This window comes from Bos grunniens, chromosome 10, assembly GCF_055505025.1.
Source record: "Bos grunniens cultivar Pamir isolate PY7600 chromosome 10, Bosgru_T2T1.0, whole genome shotgun sequence".
In the NCBI taxonomy this organism is placed as follows: domain Eukaryota; kingdom Metazoa; phylum Chordata; class Mammalia; order Artiodactyla; family Bovidae; genus Bos; species Bos grunniens.
In genome coordinates this window covers 6,877,053-6,899,257 of record NC_141174.1, presented here as the reverse complement: position 1 = coordinate 6,899,257, position 22,205 = coordinate 6,877,053, and the positions used below count along the sequence as shown (strand labels likewise).

Sequence of the window (22,205 nt, the reverse complement as noted above, 5' to 3'; positions counted from 1 at the left end):
AAGAAGCACTATGAACAAAGCTAGTGGAGGTGATGGCATTCCAGTTGAGCTATTTCAAATCCTGAAAGATGATGCTCTGAAAGTGCTGCACTCAATATGCCGGCAAATTTGGAAAACTCAGCAGTGGCCACATGACCGGAAAAGGTCAGTTTTCATTCCAATCCCAAAGAAAGGCAATGCCAAAGAATGCTCAAACTACCACACAACTGCACTCATCTCACACGCTAGTAAAGTAATGCTGAAAATTCTCCAAGCCAGGCTTCAGCAATACATGAATCATGAACTTCCAGATGTTCAAGTTGGTTTTAAAAAAGGCAGAAGAACCAGAGATCAAATTGCCAACATCCACTGGATCATGGAAAAAGCAAGAGAGTTCCAGAAAAACATCTATTTCTGCTTTATTGACTATGCCAAAGACTTTGACTGTGTGGATCACAATAAACTGTGGAGAATTCTGAAAGAGATGGGAATACCAAACCACCTGACCTTCCTCTTGAGAAATCTGTATGCAGGTCAGGAAGCAGGTCCAGTTAGAACGGGACATGGAACAACAGACTGGTTCCAAATAGGAAAAGGAGTACATCAAGGCTGTATATTGTCACCCTGTTTATTTAACTTATATGCAGAGTACATCATGAGAAATGCTGGGCTGGAAGAAGCACAAGCTGGAATCAAGATTGCCAGGAGAAATATCAATAACCTCAGATATGCAGATGACACCACCCTTATGGCAGAAAGTGAAGAGGAACTAAAAAGCCTCTTGATGAAAGTGAAAGTGGAGAGTGAAAAAGTTGTCTTAAATCTCAACATTCAGAAAACTAAAATCATGGCATCTGGTCCCATCACTTCATGGGAAATAGATGGGGAAACAGTGGAAACAGTGTCAGACTTTATTTTTGGGGGCTCCAAAGTCACTGCAGATGGTGACTGCAGCCATGAAATTAAAAGATGCTTACTCCTTGGAAGAAAAGTTATAACCAACCTAGATAGCATATTGAAAAGCAGAGACGTTGTTTTGCCAACAAAGGTCCGTCTAGTCAAGGCTATGGTTTTTCCAATGGTCATGTATGGATGTGAGAGTTGGACTGTGAAGAAAGCTGAGCACCGAAGTATTGATGCTTTTGAACTGTGGTGTTGGAGAAGACTCTTGAGAGTCCCTTGGACTGCAAGGAAATCCAACCAGTCCATTCTGAAGGTCAGCCTTGGGATTTCTTTGGAAGGAATGCTGCTAAAGCTGAAACTCCAGTACTTTGGCCACCTCATGCGAAGAGTTGACTCATTGGAAAAGACTCTGATGCGGGGAGGGATTGGGGGCAGGAGGAGAAGGGGACGACAGAGGATGAGATGGCTGGATGGCATCACTGACTCAATGGACATGAGTCTGAGTGAACTCTGGGAGCTGGTGATGGACAGGCCTGGCGTGCTGCGATTCATGGGGTCGCAAAGAGTCAGACACGACTGAGTGCCTGAACTGAACACTACTTTATGGTATAGCTAATATTTACAGAGCAGGCAGTAAAGGAAAACAAGGAAAAGAAGCAAAAGAAATAGCTTTTGGAGAGAAATAACAACAGTGTAACTTATAATTAGTGATATGTTATCCTAAACAAATTCTAATAGTTATAAGAAAAATCTAATCCATTTTATTTTGCATTCCCTTAACTGAAACACTTAGATCCATATGCTTCAGAATTAAAAAGTTTTGAATTTTAAACAAAGAAAAAGGTGCATAACCATATATTATATAACATTTTCAGCAGATTGTTAGCAGCATCCCTTAATCAAATATATTAATACTTTTTCATTGAGACTGATGAATAGTTACTTTAATTAAGACAAAGGCTGAAATAGCTTCATATCTGTTCGCATCAGATTTGGCCTTGAAATAAGATTGGGTGCCAAACTTATTTAAATTTTTTTTGAGTTTTCAGAGCTTTCAGAATCTCAAAATTACCATAAGTGGTTATGAATTTATTGCAAGAAGGGAGCTCAGCACAATGCTATACAATTGCTAACTGCAAAAAAAAAAAAAAAAACACAAATACATTCTTATATACTAGCAAAAAGTTAGAAAATAGAATTGTAAAAATTATTTAAAATCAAAGCATATGAAATGTCTAAGGATAAATCAAAAATATATTACCAACACAGAAAAAAATTATAAAAAATTAATGATGTATAAAATAATGTTCAAGTTCATTGACAAACATCATACTTAATGCAAAGACTCTTAAACAAATTACACTATGAATTCCATAAAATAGCAATACAAATCCAGTATTTTTTTTAAAAAAGAACATAATGAGTAAATTCTAATTTTATATGTAAAAGCAACAGGCTTTGAACAGATAAATTTATTTTGAAATAGGCAGGAAACAGTGTGGACTCAGTGGAGCAAATCACAAGATTTGAAGTTGGAGTAGTTAAGAGGCATATAAATTGACAAATGGTGCAGAGTAGAGATCCCAGAAACCACGTCCGCATATGAGATAAATGCGAACTTATAAGCAGGTAAGAAAACATGACCTATTCAAACAATAGTGTGAGAAAAATTGCTTATCAATATGAAAAAACATAAACTTAACCTCATAACACCATCCACATGTTAAGTAGAAAATTTTACATGCAAAAAGTATTTTAAACACTAAGGAAAGATATATGATCATATATTTACAGCTGTAGAGGTAAGAAAATATTTTATTATTTAAATAAAATAAAATATTTTATTACTCTGGTACAAAATGTGTAATGTAATAGGGTAGAATATAACTGCTTTAAAATTAATTTTTTCTGAATTTAAACCCTATGAGCAAAGTTAAAGACTAAACTGAAAATTGAGAGTAGATATTCTGTATGTGACTCATAAAAGATTAATATTCATAATATCAAACATCTTTACAAATCATTAAGAACAAAAGAAACAACTAAACGTATGAGGAAATAATATAAAGGGTTAACTTAAAGAGGAATGGCCAACATATAAGAACATATCTATTTGCATACAAATTTGCAAAAGTTAAAGGCAAACAATGACATAATGTTTCGTATTCAATACATTGGCAAACACTGAGAATTCTGATACCAATTTTAGTATGAATTGAAGAAGCAGTAATTCATGCTATAAAAATGTTATAAACACTTCAATAGTAAATATTTAGTAAAATTAAGAAGGTGAGGACTTCCCTGGTGGTCCAATGCCTGCCAATACAGAGGACACAGGTCAAGTTCAGGTCTGGAAAAAAAATCCCACATGCCTTGAAGCAGCTAAATCCATGCACCGCAACTTCTGAGCCCGAGTTCTAGCATGTGAGCACTGCAGTGCATCTCAGCAGAGTATCCCCCACTTCCCACAGCTTGAAAAAGCCCGCACACAGCGACTACTAATAAGATCCAGAAAGGCAACAAACAGCCAGCACAGTCAATAGACAAACAAATAGATAAATATTTTTAAAAAGAATGTGAATCATTTGTGACTTGTATCAGATTCTGTTTCTAGCATGAAACAGATGGATGGACAAGAAAGCAGCTTAAAAAGTGATGGGAGGGAGGAGCCAAGATGGCGGAGGAGTAGGACGGGGAGAACACTTTCTCCCCCACAAATTCATCAAAAGAGCATTTAAACGTCGAGTAAATTCCACAAAACAACTTCTGAATGCCGGCAGAGGACATCAGGCACCCAGAAAAGCAACCCAACTCTTCGAAAGGAGGTAGGAAAAAATATAAAAGACAAAAAAAAAGACAAAAGAGGGAGGGATGGAGTTCCGTCCTGGGAAGGGAGTCTTAAAAAAGAGAAGTTTCCAAACACCAGGAAACCTTCTCACTGCCGAATCTGTGCCGAGCTTTGGAAGCACAGAGGGCAACATAACAGGGAGAAAAAATAAACAATTAAAACTCGCAGATTGTGAGCCCTACAGTAACTCCCCCAGCGGAGAAGCAGCGCAGACGCCTGCATCTGCCATTAGCAAGCGGGGGCTGGGCAGGGAGGCGCGGCGCCGGCTGCATCGCTCAGAGTAAGAATCTGGCCTGAATACCCTGAGCACTATCTGAGCGAAATAATTTGGGATAGCAAACCAGACTGTGAGATATCTACCACGCGAATAATAGCCAGGACATGGAAGCAACCTAGATGCCCATCAGCAGATGAATGGATAAGAAAGCTATGGTACATATACACAATGGAGTATTACTCAGCCATTAAAAAGAATTCATTTGAATCAGTTCTAATGAGGTGGATGAAACTGGAGCCTATTATACAGAGTGAAGTAAGCCAGAAGGAAAAACACCAATACAGTATACTAACGCATATACATGGCATTTAGAAAGATGGTAACAATAACCCTGTGTACGAGACAGCAAAAGAGACACTGATGTATAAAACAGTCTTATGGACTCTGTGGGAGAGGGAGAGGGTGGGAAGATTTGGGAGAATGGCATTGAAACATGTAAAATATCATGTATGAAACGAGATGCCAGTCCAGGTTCAATGCACAATACTGGATGCTTGGGGCTAGTGCACTGGGACGACCTAGAGGGATGGTATGGGGAGGGAGGAGGGAGGAGGGTTCAGGATGGGGAGCACATGTATACCTGTGATGGATTCATTTTGATATTTGGCAAAACTAATACAATTATGTAAAGTTTAAAATAAAATTAAAAGAAAAAAAACACTAAATGATAAAAAAAAAAGTGATCATAGAGGTATTAGAAACAATGGGTTAGTTACAAACATCTGAACATATGAACATATAAACAACAGAAGAATGGAATTGGTATATCCTTAAAACAGAATACCATGCAGCAATTCAAATGAATATACTAGAACTCAGTTATATTATGGTTAAAATGGAAAAAATGGTTGTTGAATGAATAAAAGATATTTAGAAAGATGCATGCATGAGAATGAGTAACAGCGTATGACCATCATAATATTTAATCTGTTCTCTCATTTTTTTTTTAAACTATTTTCAACAATTGTATATTACTTAAGCTTCTCCTTCTTAGAGTTTGCCGTTCTTATGGGTTATGTAATGCTTTGGTCTGAATGTTAGTGCTTCCAGAATTCAAGAGTTGGAATCTTAATGCCTAATGTGATGGTGTTAGGAGGTGAGGTCTTTGAAGGTGCTGGGTTCGTACAGAGTCGGACACCACTGAAGCGACTTAGCAGCAGCAGCAGCAGCAGCAGCAGGTCACAAGAACAGAATCCTCATGCATGCGATTAGTGTTCTTATGAGAGTCCCAAAGCTTTTCTGCCCCTTCCACCCTGTGAGGACACCGTGAGAAGTCCGAGACCAAGAAAAGGGCCCTCCCTTGACTATTCAAGCCCTCTCATCTTAGACTTCCAGTCTCCAGAACCATTTAATTTCCCAGTCTGATATTTTGTTATCATTGCTCAAACAGGCTGAGGTATGCAAGTTTATATTTTTCATCAAACCTGGAAATATTCAGCTGTTATTTTAAAAACATATGTATTTTAAATTCTTCCCTCTACTCTACTCCTGTCCTCGGGAATCTCCAATTCTACACACGTAAGACTGCTGTTGTTCCCCAGCTCACTCTACTTCTGTTCAATTTGGCCCCATTTATTTTTCTCTCTGTGCTTCATTTTCAATGTTTTCTAAATGCATAGTAGTCAGTTGGATCATCCCTGATAGCTCAGTTGGTAAAGAATCTTCTTGCAATGCAGGAGACCCCGGTTTGATTCCTGGGTCAGGAAGATCCCCTGGAGAAGGGATAGGCTATCCACTCTAGTATTCTTGGGCTTCCCTGGTGGCTCAGCTGGTGAAGAATCCGCCTGCAATGTGGGGAACCTGGGTTCGATCCCTGGCTTGGGAAGATCTCCTAGAGAAGAGAAAGGCTACCCACTCCAGTATTCTGGCCTGGAGAATTCCAGACTGCTATTGTTCCCCAGCTCACTCTGCTTCTGTTCAATTTGGCTCCATTTATTTCATCTCTCTGTGCTTCATTTTAAATGTTTTCTAAATGCATAGTAGTGGATTAGTTTAGCTTCTTTGAGGTATTCTGAACCAAGTCTTAGCAGAAATGGAAAAAAAGAGACAAAGTTTAAGAAGGCATCAGTGTCTGTGATCATTTCCACTGACAACTTCCTCAGGACCTTGCTTTCATGCTCAGCTCTGCCTCAGTGGGAACCAAAAAAGCACATGTGTTAACACCGCCTGCTGTTGAGGACATCGCTCTTGGTTGACGTGTCACTCCCCTTTTCTTGTAGACGCACGATCTCTGTTAACTGGTTTGGAGGAAGTGGTAGGAATTGAATTCTCTATGAGCACTGAACTCTCCACAGAAGCAGGACCACTGCCCTTTAGCTGTTGTTGCTGTTCAGTTGCCAAGTCACATCCAACTCTGCGACCCCGTGGACAGCAGAATGCCAGGCTTCCTTGTCTTTCACCATCTCCTGGAGTTTGCCCAGGTTCGTGTCCACTGAATCGGTGATGCTATCCAACCATCTCATCCTAAACCTCAGGAAGAATATCCCGCTCAATTCTTGGTTGTACTATTTGCAAAAGGTCATTCTGAAGACTGTCCTCAAATTTAGATACAAATTGCCAATGCCCAGAGGAGTTCTGTTTTTTTAAAAATTAAGGTTACCAGAGAATATTCAAAAAAATTTACAGATATTAAAATTATATGGGTTAATAGTTTATTTTTCTCTAATAGGCATTGGCAGTGTTTCCATTTTTGAATACTATTTAAAGGAAATCCAGATTAATGGACATTAATTCAAATATTCACTTTAAACATGAAAATTTTAACATTGACTAGCTAAGACAGGAGTCAGTTTCCAATCCTTAGTCTTCTCAGAATTAGAAATTGGAAGTAATTAATAGTTATTATACAATAATAATTGATCCCATGGTACACATACCCTTCCCCTGCAACTCATTAAAATAAAAACACTTAATTTGATAATCAACTAAAATACCACTCAGCTAACAAGATGTAGCATTATTTACTGGTTTTATAGTCATTAAATGTGGCAGAATACTAAATATCTTACAGGACCATCTGGTAATCCTTTAATCATTGAACCCTCAGCTTTATTTATGTAAATCTCAATTTGGGCCTATGTTGCTTAGATTTCATGAGTTTAGTTTACCTTTGATGATTAAGTAACTTAATTATTTGGTTACTCTGTTATGTTTTACATTCTAAATAACCATGGACTAATTAGAGTACATTAGAATCTTAACACTTTATATTCCAAATGCACTTATGTAAAAAAATCAATACAGAAACCAATTTCTTTCTAAATATTTAAAATATTCCCATATCATCTTGTAATATGAAAAGCTGATTTTGAAATAATGCAAAGCAATGAAAGTCAAAATGAGTTTTATATAAAATTACGTAGTTCATATTATTGTCTGCTTCTTCATTCATCACAAAATATGCTATCATCCTTTGAATTCATCACAAACTTATGAAGAAGACTGTATTATCCCTAATTTGCAGATAAAAAAGTGATACCCAAAGAGGTTAAGTCACTTGCCTGGGTTATTAAGTGATCTAGTCAAGGTTGAAATTTTTGCCTATTTTATTTCAACCATTATTCACTGTACCATTATTCTTTTCTTTACTTTTTCATAGTTAGTATACAAATGCATTTTAATTTCTGGAAATTTTAAGGGAAAGGAATGCCATCTTTTTCTTGGGTTAAAATAAGGGTTGCATTGCTAAACTGCTCTCAGCTGAAGATGTCAAAGCAATAGGAAGAGGAGATGGAGGAAAACGAGGAGGGAAAATCAGGAACAGAAAGAATAGAAGCAAGAAGATGACTTCTTCCACCACATCACCCATACCCCCATTTTATTCTTATCTCCAAATTAACACATTTGTCTCTCCTTTTATTTTTTTGATTATTTATTTATTTTATTTTATTTTTTAACTTTACAATATTGTATTGGTTTTGCCATATATCAACATGAATCTGCCACAGGTATGTCTCTCCTTTTAAAACTACGTGACTGTTTTCTATTGGTCTAGCCTACTGATAACCAGTGTTGTGGCTGGACTGCCCCTGGGGTTCTTATGACTGTAAGATAACCTCAGTAATAATCCTCAGGGAACTTTGGGAAAAACACAAACAAGCAAAAAGTCTGTTAGTCACAGGTCCTGCAGAGCAATGGCAAACCAGGGGCCCCACAGTGAGGTGTTGGAGAGAGAGGGTGGTGGGAGAATGAGCTTTAGGTTCTGCTTTTGTTGGGGTCAAGGGAAGCGGGGATTTAAAAGGCAGGAAGAGAAAAAACCAAGTGGCCTGAATGGTCACTTACAGAAATCCACCAAGATCTCTAAACCAAAAGAGGGAGCCCCTGGGGACAGGGGCTTGGGGTGAGGCATGGTGGGTTGTGCTGTGGTCAACTTTTTATCTAGTCCTGTAGCTGGCTGTGTGTCTATTAAGAGACAAGCCGTTTTGAAGTAGATGACTTGACACTTGTATTACAAAAAAAGAAAAAAAAAAATTTCAGGGCTTACACTACAGTGTCATAGCTTAATAGTCAATGTTTATTTTCACCAATTTATTTTTGTATTGTTTTGAATCCATACTAGTTGTTTTGTACTGGGCTGACCACACATAGTGAGGTCATGAAACTTTAAAGTTTGCATCCTAAAGCAAAGTTCCCTGGGGTGATGTAATGTACTGATTTGAAAACAGAAAGGACTTATCCTGGAAACCCTGATAGTATTTCCCAGAGTACTGCTAAATTATGTATGTACTAGGATCCTGAAAGTACTACTCTCTGTTTTTCTTTCTTCATTATAGGATAATAGTGAGTCGAACTTATGTAAGTTGACAGAATAACAATTATCAATAGGAAATTTACAGTTTCTTATCACATCACATATCAACATACTTTGCAAATATAATTTTATATGATTCTATTTTTTTCTTAGTATAGACCTTACAATATCTCTTTTGGGCAATACAGGAAAAAAAGTGCATAGGTGCACTAATCTGAATAGTTTAGAACAGCTTTTCATTTCTTGATTTCTGTTTCAAGTTCTTCTGGGAATATGTGACTAATCCGAGTCACAGAATAAACCAACTAAAATAAAAGGTAAGTGAATATCTAATCCTATGCTTTCTCTGATGCATTGCTATTGCTGCTCAGTCGCTTCAGTCGTGTCCAACTCTGTGACCCCAGAGACGGCAGCCCACCAGGCTCCCCCGTCCCTGGGATTCTCCAGGCAAGAACACTGGAGTGGGTTGTCATTTTCTTCTCCAGTTCGTGAAAGTGAAAAGTGAAAGTGAAGTCACTCAGTCGTGTCCGACTCCTAGCGACCCCATGGACTGTAGCCTACCAGGCTCCTCTGTCCATGAGATTTTCCAAGCAAAGTACTGGAGTGGGGTGCCATTGCCTTCTCTAAAGCATTAGTTTACCATAACTGAATATTCTAGAGTTAAAAGTTACCACTAGGCAGATATCACTTATAAAGAAAAGTTAAGTACCTATCTGCAATACTAACAAGCCAATATCTTAGAGGAGGAAGGACTCAAATCATTTCCATGAACTTGACCTAAGACTGAGACAAATCTCTCAGGACAAAGACTATGAAGTATGAAACCTGACAATCTGTTATACTGCCAATTTAGAAAATAATCTCATCCCCTACTGATTCACTGCCAACTTGTCATGTTGCAAAATTTCCTCTTATTCTGTCAGATCATTCAGCATAACCATTGTTTTCTCTCAATCTTCCAGACTTTGGGGACAGAGATTAGAGGAAGGCTGCTTCTTTTTTGTTAGGAATCTTTTATTTCTCCTTAGAAAAATAAAGTTGTGAAATAGAATCCAGGAGCTGAAAGGTATCCAAGTGTATTCTCAGTCATCTTTTGCTGCAGGAGCAGACAGTTTTCCAAACTCCATGAAAAAGAATACAAGTTTTGTTAAATTGAAAATCACTTGATTGGTAGAATGTGGTTGAGAATCTAGGTTTTCTTCAGGATTGCTGTCTTTCCTTTACAATAATATTTATTATTATATCACAATCTTGCAGTCAGTTCTATATACACCTGACTCTACAACTAGATCCTAAAGTGCGAATATTCTTGAATGTCAGACACTCCCTCACACTATTTGCAATGATTTTTGCATCAGTGGGGTGCATTTTTTAAAAAGGAATGTTTAGGGAATGGGCTGTGATTTGTCACTCATATCTGATGCTTTCCAATCCCATGGACCCCATTTTCCAGGCAAGAATACTGAAGTGGGTTGCCATGCCCTCCTCCAGGGGATCCTCCCAACCCAGGGATCAAATCCAGGTCTCCTCCATTGCAGGAGGATATGTTTTTACAATCTGAGCAAACAAGGAAGCCCACAGATCTTTTTAAAAATGGTCAGTTCAGTTTAGTTCAGTTCAGTCACTCAGTCATGTCCAACTGTTTGTGACCCCATGGACGGTAGCACAGCAGGCCTCCCTGTCCACCACCAACACCTAGAGCTTGCTCAAAGTCATGTCCATCCAGTCAGTGATGCCATCCAACCATCTCATCTTCTGTCGTCCCCTTCTCCTCCTGCCTTTAAACTTTTCCAGCATCAGGGTCTTTTCCAATGAGTCAGTTCTTCGCATCAGGTGGCCAAAGTATTGGAGCTTCAGCTTCAACATCAGTCTTTCCAATGAATATTCAGAACTGATTTCCTTTAGGATTGATTGGTTGGATCTCCTTGCAGCCCAAGGAACTCTGAAGAATCTTCTCCAACACCACAGTTCAAAAGCATCAGTTCTTCTGCTCTCAGCTTTCTTTAGTCCAACTCTCACATCCATACATGACTACTGGAAAAAACATAGCTTTGAGTAAATGGACCTTTATTGGCAAAGTAATATCTCTGCTTTTTTAATATGCTATCTAGTTTGTCATAGCTTTTCTATCAAGGAGCAAGCATCTTTTAATTTCATGGCTGCAGTCACTATCTGCCGTGATTTTGGAGCCCAGGAAAATAAAGTCTCTTACTGTTTCCATTGTTTCCCCATCTATTTGCCATGAAGTGATGGGACCAGATGCCATGATCTTAGTTTTATGAATGTTGAGTTTTAAGCCAACTTTTTCACTCTCCTCTCACTTTCATCAAGAGGCTCTATAGTTCTTCACTTTTTGCCATAAGGGTGGTGTCATCTGCATATCTGAGGTTATTGATATTTCTCCCAGCAATCTTGATTCCAGCTTGTGCTCCTTCCAGTCCAACATTTCTCATGATGTACTCTGCATATAATTGAAATAAGCAGGGTGACAATATATAGCCTTGAGGTACTCCTTTCTCAATTTGAAATCATATTTGGAACAATTGTTCCTTATCTGGTTCTAACGGTTGCTTCTTGACCTGCATACAGATTTCTCAAGAGGCAGGTAAGTTGGTCTGGTAGTCCCATCTCTTTAAGAATTTTCTATATTTTCTTTGGATCCACGCAGTCAAAGACTTTGGTGTAGTGAATAAAGCAGCCATAGATGATTTTCTGGAACTCTCATGCTTTTTCTGTCATCCAGCGAATGTTGGACATTTGATCTCTGGTTCCTCTGCCTTTTCTAAAACCAGCTTGAACATCTGGAAGTTCTCAGTTCATGTACTGTTGAATCCTCACTTGGAGAATTTTGAGCATTACTTTGCTAGCATGTGAGATGAGTGCAACTGTGCTGTAGTTTGAACATTCTTTGGCCTTGCCTTTCTTTGAGATTGGAGTGAAAACTGACTTTTTCCAGTCTTGTGATCACTGCTGAGTTTTCCAAATTTGCTGACATATTGAATGCAGCACTTTCACAGCATCATCTTTTAGGATTTTCTGCAGGAAATTGGGACACATCAAGTAGATCTATCATCCAAATACACCCTTTGCAGAATACAGTCTGTGATAATCTTTCTTACAAGTAAGCCTTGCCCTAGGAGGTTGGAGTGAGAAGGCAGGGAGAGCATATGTACTGCAATCACCCGCATGTGCCATAGTCTACATCAGCAAAGATATTCTCTCTTAGGGTCACGGTCTTTGTGACTTTATATTTTATAATACATGAGCATCCATGCCACTGATATCTCTAATACTGGAAGAGGGAGAGGGAGTAAAAGAAACAAAGAGTTTGTGTGTATACGCACATTTATGTTTATATTTCTGATAGATTGTGAGTTCTTTGAATGAGGAGATCATAGTGTATTAGTCAGGGCTCTGAAAGTGAAAGTGAAGTCGTTCAGTCGTGTCCAATTCTTTGCCACCCCATGGGCAGTAGCCTGCACCAGGCTCCTCCATCCACGGGATTTTCTAGGCAAGAGTACTGGAGTGGGTTGCCATTTCCTTCTCCAGGGAATCTTCCTGACCGAGGGATCGAACCCAGGTCTCCCGCATTGTAGACAGACACTTTACCATCTGAGCCACCAGGGAAGTCCAAGTCAGGGCTCTAGAAAGAAGCAAAATCAATAAAGTGTATGTAAGTTTGTGTACATGTGGAGAAAGAGAGAAAGAGAACTGGTACATGCGATTCGTTCATGGGATCCCACAAGGCCAACACACACAGAGCAGGTCAGATGGCTAGAAGCCTGGGGAAGAGTTGGTGTTGAAGCTTGAGTGCCAAGGCAGTCTAACGGAAGCAAACTAGGTGTGCATCCATAGATGGAATGCAAAAGAAATGTGATATGTGTGTATATGTCTATAAAGTACTCACACACACACACACATATCCATTAGTATTTTAATAGAGCACTATTCATCCATTGCAAAGAATGAAATAACACCATTTGTAGCAGCGTGGCTGGACCCAGAGATGTGATACTAAGTGCGGTAAGTCTGACAGGGAAGAACACAAGTCATATGCTATCAGCTATATGTGCGATCTTTAAAAAGTGATACAAGTGAATTTATTAACAAAACAGAAATATACTCATAGAGAGAAAAACTTACAGTTACCAAAGGGGAAATCAGGGAGGGATAAATTAAGAGTTTATAGGGTTAATAGATACACATTACTGTATATGTATAACTGAGTCACTTTGGGGTCTACCTGAAATTAACACAACATGGTAAATCAACTTCAATTTTTTTCAATTGAAAAAAAAGAAAAGTCAAAGGCAGTCTAGAGGCAGTACTCCCCATTCTTTGGGAACCTCAGTCTTTTTCTCCTAAATTAGGCCTTCAACTGATCGAATGAAGCCCATCTACATTCAGTTCAGTTCAGTTGCTCAGCCGTGTCCGACTCTTTGCAACCGCATGAACTACAGCACACCAGGCCTCCCTGTCCATCACCAACTCCCAGAGTTCACTCAAACTCACCTCCATCGAGTTGGTAATGCCATCCAGCCATCTCATCCTCTGTCCTCCCCTTCTTCTCCTGCCTCCAATCCCTCCCAGCATCAGGGTCTTTTCCAATGAGTCAACTCTTCCTATGAGGTGGCCAAAGTACTGGAGTTTCAGCTTCAGCATCATTCCTTCCAAAGAACACCCAGGACTGATCTCCTTCAGAATGGACTGGTTGGATCTCCTTTGCAGTCCAAGGGACTCTCAAGAGTCTTCTCTAACACCACAGTTCAAAAGCATCAGTTCTTTGGCACTCAGCTTTCTTCACAGTCCAACTCTCACATCCATACATAAATACTGGAAAAACCATAGCCTTGACTAGATGGACAAAGTAGATGGACAACTACTTTTGTTGGCAAAGTAGTGTCTCTGCTTTTGAATATGCCATCTAGGTTGGTCATAACTTTCCTTCCAAGGAGTAAGTGTCTTAATTTCATGGCTGCAGTCACCATCTGCAGTAATTTTGGAGCCCAAAAAAATAAAGTCTGACACTGTTTCCACTGTTTCCCCATCTATTTCCCATGAAGTGATGGGACCAGATGCCATGATCTTCGTTTTCTGAATGTTGAGCTTTAAGCCAACTTTTTCACTCTCCACTTTCACTTTCATCAAGAGGTTTTTTATTTCCTCTTCACTTTCTGCCATAAGGGTAGTGTCATCTGCATATCTGAGGTGAACATTAATAACATTCTATTTTGTTTTTCCCCTGTAAGAGAGTATTTCAACCCACTCCAGTATTCTTACCTGGAGAATCCTGTGGACTAAGGCGCCTGGTGGGCTACAGTCCGTAGAGTCTCAAAGAGTCAGACACAACTGAAGCAACTTAGCACACACTGCATTTTGTTTTGTATATAAAATGCAAATACTTTATCAGGTGAAAGAACAGACTGTTGGATATTAAGCTCTCTAATAGGTCACAGAAGGTAACAGGAAACTAAAATCTGCTAAATTTTTAGTAATGGACTTACTGTCAGATGTTGAAAAGAGTAATTTGAGGATGATTTCCCCCTTCTTTCTTTCTTTTCTCCACTCCTATCTCTCTGATCCTTTCTAGCACTTATTTCAGTGCTTTTTGTTTTTTAATACAGTTCTATCTTGGGGGCTAAGAAAGTACCATTTGTGCAACAAAAATCAGAGAGAAGACTTTAAATAATAGTGTTTAACTAGTACATTTCACCCAGACTTTTCCTGCCCTAAGGAAATTATGTTGGGGTCATAATTTCTTTAGACAATAAACAAAGTACTAACAGTAAATCATAACACCTCTAGGAATACATAATAATTACCAACTATCTTAATGGAACATCCAAATGACTCTGAAGCAGTGTTCCAGTGGGATTCTGAGTAATTGACATTATCCTGACACAAGGATTGTGTCACCCTTCCCCCCCCCCACCCCACCCCACCCCCGCCACTTTACTAAGAAAGACAATTGCTTAATGAATGCAAATGGCAGCAGGTCAGGCACTCCAGGGTTACAGGGAGTGTCTGTGGTACAGTAATTCCTGCCCCGTGCAACAAGCGTGTCAGCAAAGATCTGTTAATCATATTTTCGTTTTATATTAATGTGCAGGGCAAGACAATAACAGGAAATAAATGTCAGCATCCTGTTTATCTTTTTTTCTACCCCTCAAGGTGAAAATACACTTATATATACTTATACAACTATGTAATAGAAAGAAAAGAACTGTATGTTGCCAGGATTGATATAAAACTTACTCCTGCAGGTGATGGAGAAAGAAGACCTACATGTTCCTTTGCATAGGAAAAAGTTAATGCTGTTTATGGGTCTGTGGCCAGTGAAGGAATGAAAGCTTTGTAGACATGCTCTAAGCATCTCCTTTAAACATCAGCACAGCATAATCATCCAGATCTCTAGATTCACACGGAAACTGGACAGGGGACGTGGGCTCTTCACTCTTCTATTAAAAAAAAAGAAAAAACCAGCTAAGAAGGATATAATCTATTTAGTTTCCTCATGGGTATTTTTTGCCAATCAGACTTGCACTATCGAGTCCTCCTTTTATCTGATAATGAATTTTCTGCCAAAATTTAGGCATAGATCTGTGGTTCACAGATCTTAATTTATTCTGCTTAACTCAGATCCAAACCTAAGGACTGCGTGATGTCTGTCTTGGGTAATTCAGGCTGGAGCCTGCTTCCACTGTTGCAATGAAACTGCTCTTGTCAAGGACACCACTGAATTTTTGCTATTAAATGAATATTTTCTGGTCCTCCTCATGAAACTGAGTAGGACCCCACAGGGATCCTGAGGATGAAAACCTTTCTGTGGCTCACGTTTCTTGAATTTATCTGAGTTTTAAAGCATGGGTTCAAACAGATGTTGATCTGGGAAGGGAGGAGGTTCAGAGACAAGGGATAAACAGTCAAGAAAAAATAGTACTACTTTGGGGCAGTTTCCTGATTCTGCCTCAGGGAATATGCATGATATATTTAAGCTCTTTCATAGAACTAAAGAATATAGTAAATCTGATTTTGGTTTTGGCCATCTGTAATGTCCATGTGTAGAGTCATTTCTTGTATTGTTGGAAGAGGGTGTTTGCTATGACCAGTGCGTTCTCTTGGCAAAACTCTATTAGCCTTTGTGCTCCAAGGCCGAACTTGTCTGTTACTCCAGGTATCTCTTGACTTCCTACTTGTCCATTCTAGTCCCCTATGATGAAAAGGACATCTTTTTCTTAATGTTAATTATAGAAGGGCTTGTATGTCTTCATAGAACTGTTCAACTTCAGCTTCTGTGGCATCAGTGGTTGGGGCACAGACTTAGATTGCTGTGATATCGAATGGTTCTCCTTGGAAACAAACTAAGATCATTCTGTCATTTTCAAAACTGCACCCAAGTACTGCATTTCAGACTCTTTGGTGACTATGAAGGCTAGAAGAGAAAGTGAAGTTGCTCAATCATGTCCGACTCTTTGCGACCCCACAGACTGTAGCTTACCAGGCTCCTCTGTCCATGGGATTTTCCAGGCAAGAGTACTGGAGTGGGTTGCCATTTCCTTCTCCTAAGAGATTCTTGTCCACAGTAGTAGATATAATGGTCATCTGAATTAAATTCGCCATTAGTCCATTTTAGTTCACTATTCCTAAAGTGTCAGTATTCACTCTTGCCAGCTCCTATTTGACCTCTTGCAGTTTACCTTGATTCATGGACCTAACATTCCAGGTTCCTATGCGATACTGTTCTTTATGGCATCAGACTTTCACCAAAAGACACATCTGCTGCTGCTGCTGCTGCTGCTGCTAAGTTGCTTCAGTCGTGTCCGACTCTGTGCTCCATAGACAGCAGTCCAGCAGGCTCCCCTGTCCCTGGGATTCTCCAGGCAAGAACACTGGAGTGTGTTGCCATTTCCTTCTCCAATGCATGAGAGTGAAAAGTGAAAGTGAAGTTGCTCACTCGTGTCCAACTCTTTGCGACCCCATGGACTGCAGCCTACCAGGCTCCTCTGTCCATGGGATTTTCCAGGCAAGAGTACTGGAGTGGGGTGCCATTGCCTCCTCCAAAGACACATCTACAAGTCAGTAAAAACAAGACTGGGAGCTGAACATGGCTCAGATTATGAACTCTTAATTGCAAAATTCAAACTTAAGGAAACCAGGGAAAACCACTAGGCCATTCAGGTCTGACCTGAATGGAAATGACAGATTCGAGGGATTTAATCTGATAGAGAGAGTGCCTAAAGATCTATCAATGGAGGTGTGTAACAATGGACATAAGGCAGTGATCAAAACCATCTTCAAGAAAAAGAGCTGAAAAAGGCAAAATGGTTGTCTGAGGAGACTTTTCAAATATCTGAGAAAAGAAGACAAGTGAAAACAAAGGAAAAAAGAAAGATATCCCCAACTGAATGTAGAGCTTCAAAGATTAGCAAAGACAGATAAGAACGCCTTTCTCAGTGAACAATGCAAAGAAATGAAAACAATAGAATGGGGAAAATTTGAGATTTCTTCAAAAAAATTAGAGATACCAAGGGAACATTTCATGTTAAGATGGGTTCAATAAAGGACAGAAATGGTATGGACCTAACAGAAACAAAAGATATTAAGAAGAGGTGGCAAGAATACACAGAAGAACTATACAAAAAAAGATCTTCATGACCCAGATAATCATGATGGTGTGATCACTCACCTGGAGCCAGATATCTTGGAATGTGAAGTCAAGTGGGCCTTAGGAAGTATCACTATGAACAAAGCTAGTGGAGGTGATGGAATTTCAGCTGAGCTATTTCAAATCCTAAAAGATGATGTTGTGAAAGTACTGCAGTCAGTATGTCAGCAAATTTGGGAAACTCAGCAGTGGCCACAAGACTGTAAAAGGTCAGTTTTCATTCCAATCCCAAAGAAAGGCAATGCCAAAGAATGTTCAAACTACCACACAATTGCACTAATTTCACATGCTAGCAAAGTCATGCTCAAAATCCTCTAAGCTAGTCTACAGCAGTTCATGAACCAAGAACTTCTAGATATACCAGGTGGATTTAGACCAGAGAGGCAGAGGAACCAGAAATCAAATTGCCAACATTTGCTGGATCATAGAAAAAGCAAGAGAATTCCAGGAAAATATCTATTTCTACTTCATTGACTACACTAAATCCTTTGATTGTGTGGATCACAGAAAACTCTGGGAAATTCTTTAGGAAATGGGAGTACCAGATCACCTTACCTGCCTCCTGAGAAATCAGTATGCAGGTCAAGAAGCAACAGTTAGAACTGGATGTGGAACAACAGACAGTTTACAAATAGGGAAAGGAGTATGTCGAGGCTGTATACTGTCACCCTGTACTTCTATGCAGAGTACACCATGAGAAACACTGGGCTGGATGAAGCATAAGCTGGAATTAAGATTGCTAGGAGAAATATCAATAATCTCAGATATGCAGATGACATCACCATTATGGCAGAAAGCAAAGAGGAACCAAAGAATCTCTTGATGAAGGTGAAAGAGGAGAATGAAAAAACTGACTTTAAACTCAACGTTAAAAAAATGAAGATAGATCATGGCTTCTGGCCCCATCTCTTCATGAAATATAGATGGGAAAGCAATGGAAACAGTGACAGAATTTACTTTTTGGGGATCCAAGATCACTACAGATGGTGACTTCAGCCATGAAATTAAAAGATGCTTGCTCCTTGGTAGAAAAGCTATGACAAACCTAGGCAGCATATTAAAAAGCAGAGACATTACTTTACCGACAAAGGTTCTTCTAGTCAAAGTTATGTTCGTTTGTTTTTTCCAGTAGCCATGTAAGCATGTGTAGGTTGGACCATAAAGAAGGCTGAGAACCAAAGAATTGATACTTTGAACTGTGGAGTTGGAGCAAACTCTTGAGAGTCCCTTGGACTGCAAGGAGATCAAACTAGTCCATCCTAAAAGAAATCAATTCAGGATATTTATTAGAAGGACTGATGCTGAAGCTGAATTACCAGTTCTCTGGCCACCTGAAGTAAAAAGCTGACTCACTGAAAAAGACTCTAATGCTGGGAAAGATTGAAGGCAGGAGGAGAAGGGGACAACAGAGGATACTATGGTTGGATGGTATCACTGAGTTGATAGACATGAGTTTCAACAAGCTCCAGGGGATGGTGATGGACAGATAAGCCTGGCATGCTGCAGTCCATGGGTTCTCAAAGAGTTGGACATGACTGAGTGACTGAACAGCAATAAAACTAAAACGGTAACAAATTGAAGATGTGAGCACTCTTCTTGTTAAAGAAGGTCACAGATTGATAACCTCAACAAGCTCATCAGATGGCCACCTGAGGCCAGATAAGTGGCATATCAGCAAAGAACTAACTCACAGGAAAAGACCCTGATGCTGAGGAAAATTGAAGGTGGGAGAAGAAGGGGATGACAGAGGATGAGATGGTTGGATGGCATCACCGACTCAACGGACATGAGTTTGAGTAAACTCTGGGAGTTGGTGATGGACAGGGAGGCCTGGCGTGCTGAAGTCCACAGAGTAGCAAAGAGTGACTGAACTGAACACACCCTAATCCTTATCAGCAACCCCATCCTTTAACCCTTTAACCACTGCTTTACAACTCCTCACCTAATCCCCTTGGGTTGGGATACAGAGTTTAGAGGGGCACGAGTCTGCTCTGTTCCCCTTTGCCTGGCAAAGCAATAGAGCTTTTCTACTTCATGGAAAACTTTGTCTCTGAGATTTGATTAGGCCCCAGTGCACAGAGGCCTGTTCGCCACATCCTCCACGTGGGTCACTCTTTGTCTTTTGGTACATCCAAATTGGCCACTCCCTTCCTCTTGAGCAGCCTCTTCATTTGACCTCTGTGATGTCTCACTTCATTACTTCCTGCTGAGACTTAAGCACTCTCATTGTCTCTGCCCCATTCTTCCTCTTAAATTTAGATTTCGGACTTTCTGTTATCTCAAGTCTGTAATTCTCTTCTTTTTTCTATGTATCTCCTTAGACTGATATATATATTTCCATGCCTTTAAAAAATATTTTTATTTGGCCATCCAAAAATTTGCATCTCCAGTGCCAACCTGTCCTCTAAAGTCAATTCGTACACCACCAACTTCTTCCTTGACTCCTCTATAGGTGTCAGTGGCACAGTACATGTTAAACTGAACTTGCAAATATGGCCCTTAAAACTTGTTTTTATCTCCTCATCTCAATAACGCCACTTCTTTCAAGGTACAAGATCCTGAAAACTGGGGTTATTTTTATCTTTGACAGACAGCTAAATCTATCTATTTTCCTCTGTCACCTCAGTCATAACCCCTTCCCTTGATATGTCCAAGAAGAGTTGATTCATTGGAAAAGACCCTGATGCTGGGAAAGATTGAAGGCAAAAGGAGAAGGGGGCAGCAGAGGATGAGATGGTTAGATAACATCACTGACTCAATGAACATGAATTTGAGCAAACTCAGGGAGATAGTGAAGAACAGAGAAGCCTGGCATGCTGCAGTCCATCGGGTCACATATTTGGACATGACTTAGGGAATGAACAACAACAAATAATCCTAACCTGAGTTTCTGGTTTCCAGTCTCGACCACTTGAACTACTGCTAGTATTTCTTAACTGCCTCTGTATTTCCAGATTTATGCCCTTGATAGATTCCTCACTATGGTGATCTTTCAAAATTATAAATTGCATTTGCATTAAATCATGTTGCTTCTTTGTTTTAGGTTGATAACAATTCACAATAACCCATAAATAAATCTTTTTGCCATCTAATCTAAATGCGCATGTATACCTGCTATGGATTGAACTGCTCCCATCAGAATTCATGTGTTGAAGCCTTATCTCCCCAGTGCTGTGGTATTTAGAAAGACAGTCTTTGCGAGGTAAATAAGTTTAAATGAGGTCATGAGGGTGGAGCCCTCCATAATAGAATTCATCCCCATACAAGAAGAGACATCAGAGATTTCTTCCTATTTCATTCTCTTCCTTTTGCTTTCTTTTTCTCTGCAAATTGATGACCCAGCAAGAAGGTGGCCATCTACAAGCCCGGAAAAGAATCCTCACTGAAGAATCAAATCAATTATTAAAAACAGAAATTCAAGGTTGAGAGTCCCTTGGATAGTAAGGGGATCAAAACAGTCAACCCTAAAGGAAATCAACCCTGCGATACATTGGAAGGACTGATGCTGAAGCTGATACTCCAACACTTTTGCCACCGGATGCAAAGATTCGACTCCTTAGGAAAGATCCTGATGCTGGGAAAGATGGACGGCAGGAAAAGAAGGGTGTGACAGAATGAGACGGTTGAATGGCATCATCAACTCAGTGGACATGAGTTTTTTGAGAGAACCCTGGGAGATGGTGAATGACAGGGAAGCCTGGCATGCTGCAGTCCATGGGGTTGCTAAGGGTCGGACATGACTGAGTGACTGAACAACAACAAGGACACACGTCACATACGTACATTTGATTTCTTAAAATCTATTTCTAGCACTAGACCCTACGACCAAGATTCATGAAAATTGGTTCTGTGTCTGTTTTATTCACTTGTTATATCCCTGCCTGACCCAGACTGCTCTTCTGAAAGTGTGCCCTGACCTTATGAATGACAGGAACTAAGCTGGTTCCAGGAGGTGAGGACAGATCAGGACAACACGGGTTGTCAGGTCATTATAGTCTTAATAGTATAGAAAGTCTTAATAGTAACAGAAAGAAATGATAACCAAATAAATAATGATAACCAAATAAATTCATGATTGCAGTAAATGTTGGAAGGAAAAACTGTAGAGGCTGTATGTATGCCCACATATTAGTACGACTTTATGAGTTTGACCAGGCACATCAAGAGCAGAGAAAGATAATATCATTCCATAGGGAGTGACCAGGTATGGAAACCCCAGTGTCTTCACCAGGAAAGAGGGTAGACCAGTATGAATGGAATACAGTAAGTTTTGCTTCTAAAATGCCCTACTATTTGAGCATATCTCTCATATGCTGGGATTCCCAAGAATCCTCTATAAAGAGTCTGCTAGCAAATTTACATAATAGCAGAAGGGATTGGTTTTTCTAAGAATTGAAGGAATTAATCAGAGACATTCATTGACCATGGGTGTATGAAAGTTTCATGACATTCTGGTGTGACAATTGATTGACTTACCTGATACACTGTATATTTAATATTATCTTATATTCAGGGGGGATTTTTTCAATAAAATATATATGTACAACCATTAGCTAAATTATACAAATTTTGGAAATTTCTGTTGTTCAACCATGTGAATTAGTATAAATAAAGCTACAGTGAATGTAGTGGGTCCAGCTATTCAGAGGCATTTTAGGCATCATTGCAATGCTCAAGAGAATTAGTCAGTTATCTGCAAAATAGAAAAGTGCTTGTCAAGAACCACAACATGAAGTGATGGTATGTTATATTTTTCTTCCAATACTTTCTTTAACCAAAAGAA

At 39.5% G+C, this 22,205-nt stretch overlaps 1 long non-coding RNA gene across 1 annotated transcript; it reads left to right on the top strand.

The window, feature by feature from the left end:
- The first annotated feature begins 3,538 nt into the window (after window positions 1–3,538).
- LOC147363892 (uncharacterized) lies at window positions 3,539–21,980 on the top strand. Its single transcript, XR_015133587.1, has 3 exons — window positions 3,539–3,707; window positions 9,018–9,074; window positions 20,765–21,980. It is a non-coding gene; the product is annotated as an uncharacterized LOC147363892 (long non-coding RNA).
- The last annotated feature ends 225 nt before the right edge of the window (window positions 21,981–22,205 follow it).